Below are 10,444 nucleotides of genomic sequence, written 5' to 3'. Positions count from 1 at the left end.
GAGCTGCTGCCTCCTCCCCCTTGCAAGGGAGGGCCATTCCTCTCCTCCACCCAGCTGCCTGCATCTCATCTGCCACGCTCACAGCAGCCATTGGCCATTACAGGATGTAGCCCACGCAGGCAACTCCGGCACTGGGAGCTTGGCCGCTGCAAGGGGATCAGGGCAAATAGTCGACCCCTGCTTAAACAGGGAGGGCAGCAGCCAGGAAATGGAGCCATTGGCTTCTGTCTACACCCTGTGTAACTTTTCTTTATCCCAGTCCTCTTGTAGATATTTCTTGAGATAACATCTGGCGATCCTCCATCCTTAAAGCCTGTTCCTGTGTCCACTGGTCCTTTTCCCTGCTCCAGCACTGCCCAGGTTCTTACCTGCCCTCAATATTTGAGTGCAGAGAAGAAAGCAGGAAGAAAAAAGCAAGTTTTCTTTGCTGCCCTTCAGGCAGGTGGGTGTACCATGGCCCAGCCCTCCTCCGGGAGCTGTAAGAGGGCTCTGCTTAGGGCTGCTCCCTCCTTTCCTCCTTAGAGTTGTTAAGTCTTAGACTTTAGTTTCTCCTAGAAACAGGACGGAATAAAAGGCTCCTTCATTTCAGGAGCAGGGGATAGAGGAGGATGGAGGCAACTTACTTTTACTATTTTAAAAGCTACTCCTTTCTCTGTTCTCTCCATCCCATTGTTCTGAGTTGTTGAGAAGCTTCTGAGAAGCTGTTGGCACAAAGCACACTGTCTGTAAGTGTCCTGGCAAAAAATGGTCCCCGTGAGCCTCCTGTGGCAGAGACCTTGCTGCCCGTGGTGTTTGCAAAGGCTGGTGTTATCGGACTGCTCTCGTTACTCCTGGGTTCCTGAGAACTTCTTAAACACGTTACTTGAACCAAGCGACACTCCTGAGCCGCTGTCCAGGCAAGGACTCTGTACTTGGCTAAATGCCCAGAGGAGCAATAGTTATATTAGTTATTTTACAAGAATTCATCATACAAATCTCTTCCTTATGGTATTGGCCTCTCAGTCCTCTCTGACATGGTGCACGTGCTGGGTGTAGGTAGAATTATCCCCTCCATATCAGAGCACAAGCTCATTTTCAGCTTGCTGCCTATTACCTGCTCCCTAATGCTTTCTTATGACCTTGTCCCACCAAATAGGGGTGTTTCAGATGTTGGCTGCAATTTCCAAGTGATGTTTCTTATTCTCATTCCTAACCACTCTGTGTCCTGTATCGTTATTTTTCTCTCCTCAGTGGGGTTTGTGGCTTCACACTTCACTACTGCTAATCCCTTTTCCATAGTTGTCTCGAACGTGACTAACACTGTATGCAGTGCTCATCTGGCTTTGCTGTTCCCCCAAAGCACATGAAACTGCTGCTTTCCATTGCCCTCCCCCACCTCCTCCAGCATGGCAGAACTTGCATTTGCAAATGCTGCCCTTAGTGCACATGGCACCGGCTGACTGCCATGCTGCTGCGTGCATCCCAACCCCAAAACCTGGTGCTGCATAGGAAAAATCCTCTGTTTGATCTGCTTGGAGCCTATGAGGGCTGCAGAAGGGCTTGCTCTCTGCGGGAGCCTCTGGAGATTTTGTGGATCACTCTGGGTTACTTACTGTGCCCTGCTTGCAGACACAGGCTGAGACAAGCTGCTGCTCCACCACTGCATGCTGCTGCAGCCAGCTGCAGCGTTGCTGCTGCACGTGCTGCCTGCAAATCGCCTAGCCTAAAATCTTCTTTCTTTACCCTTCATTAATTAAAGTTCTTAATCCTTTCATTGAAGAAAAATTAATTTCCTTAATTTCCTTCAGGAGTTTGGATAGCCAGTAGATGCTGGAAGCTGCAGGTAACAGCCACTGTAAATAATCTGCTGGTATCTCCCGGGCCGCTTGCGGGCAGCCTGCATGGCAAAATGGTGCACAGCCGCAACCAAACAGGCTTTTTAACTCTTCCCTTTGGCCTCACAGTTACACTGATGTGGGGGTCCCCCCCACCGGCAGCACTGAAGGGAGGGTAAATTCAGTAGCAGGGACAGAGCTTATACCAGAAGCACCGTGGAGAGAGCAATAGCTAGTTGCCAGATGCATTTATTTTTCTGTGTAATTTTTAAATACGGCAGTATTTTAGTGCCGGTTGGCTTTGACTGATTGCAGAAACCCAGCGGAGCAAACCTAGACTTCTGTTTCCCGGAGGTACGACTTGAAGGTGAGCTGAACCCCAGGAGTGAGAATGCTCGGAGTAGTGTCCGTCCCTCTGCTGCCTGAGTGCGCCGGGGAGAGCCCCACATCCCAGGGGCATTGCACGAGTTGTCTTTTCTCCTTGGACTACTGAGTTGCTGCCTGGAGCTGACTTTCAGTAGCTCACAGTGATGAATGGAGATGGTGGTGGTGACGAAAGCCAGGGCTTGAACCCAAGAGTTTGCCCATCTAGCAGTGGTGAGCCAAATCCTTTCCCTGCCTCTCTCCAGGCAGACACCGCTATATTTTGCAGACCCACTGCAATTAAGACTCTGAGTGATCCAAAACCAGTGTGAGCAGATACAGATGAGAGACAGCATGTGCCAGGCTCCAGGGCAATCTAACCCTTCTCTGTGCCCTTCTCTAGCAGGTTCTGCATGGGCAGTCAGCCTTCGGTGGTTTGGGGGCTACTGAAAGCCCGGGGCATCGTGCTTGTGTGCACTACTGCAGTGTGGACAGTTTTCCTCTAAAATCATTGCTATTATTAAGGCAGCGAGGAGGTGCCTTCTCTCTGCTCCGCAAGCTGTTGACTAGCAGGCAGGCAGAGGACAGCTCCTGGCAAACCTGAGCTGCCCTGCTCTCTCCAGCCGTCTGCTATTCCTTCAGTGCTCAACCTCCGCCCGGGCAGCCGCTTGCTCATGGTGATCAAAACACAATTGCAGGAGCAAGGAGGGGTCCTTGTGGATGTCAAGCTGAAAGGGAAGCAGAGATGCTTAGAAAAGGAGAGAGGCGGCAGGCCCGGCCCTGCTCCGCGGAGCCAGCTGCCTCCCGAGAGCCCCGTACCAGCACCTCACCCATTGCAGCCGCTGCCAGAGCAGATTTGCTTCTGTTGCCCTGGTCATCAAAGGGTCTGTTCAGCCAACGCTGAGTGTGGCCCACTGTGCACCGCAGGCAGCAAGAGCCCGCAGACATAAGGAGCTGGAAATGCTCCCTCAGAGTCAGCAGGGTGGCGGTATTTTTGGGAGCGGGGTTGGTGCTAGAAAAGCCAGTGGGGAGAGGATGGTGCCTTCTTACCTGCAGGAGGTTGCTGAGAAACACGAGGGGTCCGAGTCTGAGTTTGAAAAGGTATTTGGAGGCAGAGACGGCGTATGAAAAATTAAAACATATCCAGCCAAGGACTGAGGGGGAGACAAAGAGATTGCGGGACCCAAAACCAGCAGCACTTGGAGAAAGCTCTCCACCGGCATTCAAAGGTGGAGAGCACAGCAAGCACAGGAGGTAGGAGCTGCAGGTGCCTTAGGGAGAGAGATGCAAAGCTTGGGAGGGAGCGGGAAGGAAAGCAGGAGGAGTCCCTTGTGGGCATGTGGGCAGCTGCTGTGGGCAGGGAGGGCAGTGCAGGGGGACCGGTGGGCAGGGAGGTCCCCGAGCTGGCAGGGAGCAAAGAAACCAAGCCTGTCCCTGTTCCTCCCTGCAAAGACACCTGGACAGATCTGGACAACAAACTGGGACTGATAAATGCTGAGAGTGGGCAAATACATACATTACTCTAAGTATGGCCTCCAGAGCCCCCTGGACAGACCTTGCATGGCCCAGAAGCTGAGGTCCATGTCGGGGAGCAGGGAGCTCCTGCACCTAGCAGAGCCCAGGGCAGGATTTGATGTCAGATGCCACTGTCCAGGGCACGGGTGGGAGCTGAAACTCCAAAGGGAAGCCCAGGACAGCATGCTAGGCGGTGAAATAAATCCCAAGCAACAGGCATTTCACACCAGTTGGGAGCATGAGCGTGGTGTGGCATGACCAGGCATTGCCCTGCTGTGCCCCGGCCTCCCCTGCCCAGCCACGGGCCTTTCTGTGAGCCCTTGCCCGTGGGGCAGGGGGGGTCCCACCAAGCCAGTGGAGCCCGGGGCAACTGTGGTCTCAGCCAGCCCAGCTCAGACGGGCAGATGCAGGCACTGCCATGCTGCCCTCACTGCCCACACTGCCCCTGCAGCTCCCGCGCCTGCTGCCTGCATTGCCTGCGCTGCCCACGCTACCTGCTGCCCACACTGCCTGCCAGGTGCCAGCCAGCCAAGGTCAGCAACAAAAGCTGTCCCTATTCACAAAAGCCTGTTATTGACTTATTTTCCCCTCCCACAACGCACGGTGTGCCTAGTGCAGGAGATAACGCCGCCTCCCTTCCCTCCAGCAGCCAGAGAGCAGCCATATAAGCTACTACAAAAGCAGCGCCCGTCTGTGTGAAAAGAAGCCGTTTTATCACAAAGTTATACCAAAATGAAAACTGTCCCATTCTTTTTTTTTTCCAAATGGCTGGAACCAATTGCTGGGACTAACTGAGCTGCTGAACTGATGTTGCGATTCACCAACAGCTCCCTTCAGTCTCTAGGTCTGCTTGCAGGATAATACTCCATAAACAGTATCAGTCCTTTATTTTCAGGAAGCTGCCTGGGAATGCAGCACCGGGCAGTGCAGGTCAGGCTAGGAGGACAAGCCTCAGCTGAGGGTCTGTCCCTCCCTGCAGACCCTTCCTTTGTGTGCCCCCGCTCCATCCTGGAGCCCTGCCAGCCAGGGACCCTGTTCCCGTAGCTCTGATCCTGCTTGCACCCACCCCGGGCACCTCGACACCGGCTGCCCCAGCTGTGTCCCCACATTTCCTCCTTGCAATTTCATGTTTTAGTCTGTCCTGGCACTGGCAGCGTCACTGTGCCCTGATGTATCTTAGAAAAACATTCCTGTTTGGTGGCCCTGAAGCCCGATTTTTTTGGATTCACCAAGCAGCAGGGAAATGGGCTTCCTGTCAGTTCTCCACTCAGGGTGCAGCAGTCGCAGGGTCGAGGGGCTGGGTTTGGGGTGGGAGGCTGGTGCTGGCTCTGTGGCTGGGCGGGGGGACCCGCGCCGGACTCCCGCAGGCTGTGCTGCGCCAGAGATGGGCAGGTCTAGGGCAGCTGCCTAAATCGGTGCAAATTGGCAGAAAAAAAATAGCCAGGACAGCTCAGCACCTTGCAGACCTCCTCCTTTCAGGCCACTGAGGTCCTCCTCCCTGGCAGCATCACCACGCCATGCTCTGGATAAATTCAGTGCAATGTCTCCGACCTGGCAAGCCCTCGCAGGGGCGATGGCTGGCGCTGGGCTCCCGTGTGCCCGGTGCTATGGGGGAGCTGCCCCCGTGCTGCCGCTGACTGCCCGGGCTTTCCATCCTGTCCCTTTCACAGCGTGGGCTCCCACGATGACCAGGACACCAGGACACCCTGTGCTGGGAAACAGCAGTTCGGCCACCTCAGCCGTGTCTCTGGGAGAGCAGGCTGGCTCCCGGGGGAGTGCTCTCCTGATACTGGGGGGGACTATCCAGGTGCCGACCTGAGCCGTATGGTTGCTGCATCACCATCTGGAGTCTTTTCCACACTTTTTCTTGCAATCCAGCCCTTTGGTCTCTTACTCCCACTCAAGCAAATTTGAGGCACGTGCCCCACTTCATTTTTAACCTCCCAGGTCCGGGGCGTTTCTTCTGTGATGGGTCTTGCGGCAGCAGCACCGCTCCCAAAGTCCAGAGTACGGAGCCCAGGCTTTTCCTGCACAAGTTAAACTGGTAGAAGCCACACTTAAAATAGCAATATACAGGGATATTCCCCCGTGGGAGCTGCATCCCTGGCAGTGGTGCAGCGTTGGTGTGAGCGAGCTGGGGGGCTGCGCCCTGGCCCCGGCCATACCCCCACCATCCCGTGGCCGGCCAGGCAGACAAAGGAGAGCACCTTCTGCAAAGCAAAACACCTCCTCCCAGACCAGGTTTGCACTAAAGTATTGGCAGCACAGACTTGTTCCTTTTTTTTTCTTTCCACTTTATAGTATATATGTTATCGTTTATTTATAGGCAGATCACTTCACTATTTACAGTACATGAGCGTAGAGATTCTACAGTCTTTTTGATGTAAACAAGTAACTCCGCGGCAGGGGAGTCTGGAAAAAGAAGCCAGTTCTGAAGTATTTACACAATTTAAAATAGAACTTTTATACCCACCAGATAGATATAGATAATACATTGAGCGATTTGGTTAAATTATCTATGAAACTATAGAATCTGACAATGTAAAAATACAAGAAAACGTTCTCTCATTTTTAGAAGGTAGACAGTTAAATCACACTAGAAATAAATCTCTTTTTTAAAAATAATAACAATAATAATAAAGGAAAGGCATAAGAATCCATGCCATCTTTTAAGGTTAAAGTATATTACATAAATAAGGACACAACGGAACAGAACTGGGGAAAAAAATGAAGTGAAATATAAAAAAATGCTACCAATTAAAAAAAAACAGACTAAAAACTTGATTCTTAATCTCAGAGGGATCAATTCTGCTACTTTTACTTATTCTGCAAGTAGAAAATTGCAGACTTAAGTAGTACTTACTCGGCATGAGGAAGGAAGGCAGAATTGGCCCCTAGTAATTATTAGCAGTGTCCTTTTACTTAAAAAAAAAAGAAAAAGAATTTAGCTTTTTTTTTTAATAAATAACAAAGCAGATGTGCCCCTTTTTAGGTGAAATTCTTACACCTTTCTCAAGAAATGCATCAATTTAATCTTTCTCTCTCTTTCTCACATGCATACACACACTCCCTCCCCAACTCAGTATTTACCGCAGCGTGGCTCTCGGCTTGGCGCCGTGGCCGTGGGCACTGCAGCCAGGCTGCCGCCGCCACCCCTGACCCCAGGGTGGGCAAGGGAAGAGGAATGAAACCCGAAGGCTGCATTTGGCTCTATATTGCTTGAGATTGTCGGGGATGGACTACGACGCTTAGAACAGAAAGGGTGTCAGGGCTCAGCTACGAACAACGATGTATCTCGGTATTCAGCATACCTCCAAAAAGAAAGGAAAAAAAAAAAAAACAGAAAAAAAAAGAAAAAAAGTGCTGGTCTGCAATTGCAACACTCCTTTGCATGGACCAGTGCTGAAATCAGACACTCAAGACTGTAACATGGTGACTGAGCTGCCACTTCGTTAAATAAGACGTGCAGCCCAGCCAGCTGCGCTGAGTAGGAATCGGGATAAACCTTTTCTTTGGGGCAGCATCGAACCTAAAACCTGGGATTGTCCTCTGCATTCAGCCCAGACACTCAGAAACATTTGCTCCTTCCCGCGGAGCGCCAGGGACCCGCTGGATTCCAGCCAGAAACCCGGTACCCCACCCTGAACAATGAGCTTTTCTGGGGCAAATCTGTGCAAAAAAAGCAAAGGGGCATTTTATCACGAAACTCTTCACATTCAGCATTTCCCCACAGTACCTGCAGGAAACTACTGGGGGACATTCTATAGTTATATATTTTTAAAAAAATAAATCTCCTCACTTATTGCCTACCGTAATATACCCTTTTGCTCCCAGTTTCTCTTTGAAGTAGCACCCCTACCCACCCCACAGTCCCAGCCCTCGCAGGCAGTGGGGGGCAGCTTCCTGGGGCTGCCGTGGGGGCCGGGGTGCAAGGGTTCCCTTTTCAGGGTGCCCAGCTCCGAGCTGCACCAATGCCGGAGCACCCGCCACGATACCATAGGCTGGACAGGACGTAAAGCTAATCCTCGGAGGGGGGTGATCCCTGCTCCCCAGCCCTGGCAGCTCCTGCAAAGCGCTGGGTGCCTCTGGCTTCCCCAGCGGCACGGGCTGCCTCTCCCTGCGCAGTGCCCGGGCATTGCTTTGCTCCTGCCCCGTTTCCCCGTTAGTATCCGAAACAGTCACCGGCTGCTAAGGGAGTGAGCTCTCACCTGCCCCTTGTGCCCGAGCCCTCCTTCCTGCCCCTTTGCAGACTCGAGCACTGCAAGCTAAAGACACCTTTATATAAAAAAAAGAAAAAAAATCAAGTGGAAACTTATTTTTCACCACAAACCCTGTGTGAGGGATTCTAAACCCAGCAGACCTGTGCTTCTTGAGCTGTACACCCTCCACTCTCACTCAGTCCTAAAAGTTAGGGGAAACCCCTGGTGCAGGCAGCACATAGCCCCGGGGCAGGCAGCACATAGCCCCAGGGCAGGCAGCACGCGCCCCTGGGGCAGGCAGCACATAGCCCCGGGGCAGGCAGCACGCGCCCCTGGGGCAGGCAGCACGTGCCCCCCAGGGCAGGCAGCACATAGCCCCGGGGCAGGCAGCACGCGCCCCTGGGGCAGGCAGCACATAGCCCCGGGGCAGGCAGCACGCGCCCCTGGGGCAGGCAGCACGTGCCCCCCAGGGCAGGCAGCGCACAGCCCTGGGGCAGGCAGCACGTGCCCCCTGCTTTTCCCTGCTGCAGCGATGGGCTGGCAGGCGCGGGCCATGGCAGAGGGCTGCCCCAGCCACAGTTGTGCCTCTGCGCCTTGCACACCTCTGTGCATAGTGCATAAGTCCTGGAGACATTTCTTGGGGGAGGAGGGAAAACAAACCATCCCAATTTAACAGGAAAAAGAAAAGTAAAAACCCCAACCCCACTTACAGGCTTCAGGCACCACGAAGACCACTTATTGCATCTCTTCCTACCCTACAGGTGCAGTACTGATCGGCTCTGTGCAGGACGAGCCCTCCCCTTCCTGGGCACCAGCCCCAATATCCAGAAGCCAGGCACAGGCAGGGGCTGCGGGCCGACCTGGGGCACCCAGCCACAGGAAAACAATGCGAAATTTTATACCTGGGTACACCGAAACCAATGCTTGGGAAGCGACTGAGTGATCCCCCAGGAGACGGCTCCCCCCGGCTCTGGAGCCCCCCCAGCTCTGCACTAACCCTTCCCCTCCGCCACGCTTGATGCATCCCCAGCGGGGCCCGGCCATGGGGGCTCGGTGCCCCCGGCTGAGCGGGAGATGGAAGAATTCCACTTACGTTGCTTTTTTTGTTGTTTTTTTGGATTGATCGTTTTCTGAAAAACATCAGCACAGCACAGGACAGTACTACCCACCCTAAATGTGTCGCTATATACATTCTACATAAGCTCTATAGCAATCACATGTAAACATCATCGTTGTGAGGAAATACTAGGACAGAAAAAGGCAAAGCTACAATGAGGCAATTGCCAATAGCAGATGCTCAGTCTCGGCCAGAGCTACTCGTGTTTGCTAAGGTGGGATGAGAAGCGTGGGGAGCTTGTGGCAGGAGAGACGCTGAACCTTGCTGCTGAGACTGAAATGGCACAAGGACTGTTCCCTGACAGTGATTGTCACCGGCGGCAGGTTGGGGACCCGCAGTTCAAACCCTGCAGTGGCCTGTGGGCCCTCGTACTGCCGGGCTGGTTGTTGTCAGAACCACGGCTCCCCTGAAAGCGGGGAGAAATAGCCAGGTAACTGTGCTGGTATCGGCACTGCCGGCATTCCTGCTCCCGCCAGAGACCAGCTGCACACATGGCCCCAGAGCCAAGGGCCACCTCGGCAGGGTTCAGGCTCTTGGCATCGCATCTTGTGCAATTTCGGAGGCTTTGGTCATACTCCCTGCAGGATGAAATAGTACCCACACTAAGGAAATGAGAATAAAACCCCTAAGTCATGTCGAGGGGAGACCCCAGGAGACTCTAATCTATCTATTGGCAGAGTTAAGGCTATAATATTCTATCTACATAGGATGGCTGAATCCCTAGTGGTCTCTGGGTCTGAAAAATAAATGGAGACGATAGCGATGGCTTGAGGAGCAGCGAGATTCCCGCTTCCTCAGGAAAACAGTGCCTCTGGCCAGCTCGCGGTGGGGTTTGCTCCAGCTGGCAGTGGGCTCTCTCCCCCTCCCACCTCACCCAGAGATGGAGGGCAAGTTTGCAGGCAAATTTCGGGGGGGGTGCTGCTTGAGCATGCCTTAAATCCAGTGCTGCCAGGTAGCCCCCAGGGCCCCTGGCCAGAGGCAGAGCGGGCAGGCGTGCCACGGGGTGCTGGCAGGCATGGGGGATGGATCCTGGGTGCCAACTGGGTGCTGGGGAAGTGTATGGCTTATCAGGTACCAGGCAGAGCACAGGCAAGGCGTTGGGTGCGGCAGACGTTCGGCATGGCTGCCGTGCCCCCTCCTGCCTCCCTGCCTCTCTGGATTTTGGGCTGGCTGCCAGGTGGCGATCACAGATGGGTCTTCTCGCCCCGCTTGCTTTGCAGGGGGTGGAAGTGAGCAGGGAGCAAGCCGCTCAGCCCGGCCGGTCTCCCAGCCGCCCAAGGAGCCGGAGAGAAGCCAGCCCCCTCGGATGGACCCGGAGGCACTCGTCCCCCAGGCTGTGCCAGCAGGACCTGCCGGATCAAGCCTGGCTGGCTCTGGCCCCTCCGGCCCCTCTCTCCTGGCTCCAAAGGCAGTGGAGGCCTGGAGCAGCGCTGGCT

This window comes from Aptenodytes patagonicus, chromosome 12 (genome assembly GCF_965638725.1).
Source record: "Aptenodytes patagonicus chromosome 12, bAptPat1.pri.cur, whole genome shotgun sequence".
Taxonomy (NCBI): Eukaryota; Metazoa; Chordata; class Aves; order Sphenisciformes; family Spheniscidae; genus Aptenodytes; species Aptenodytes patagonicus.
The sequence above is the reverse complement of the archived record's forward strand: the minus strand, read 5'-3'. Positions refer to the sequence as shown.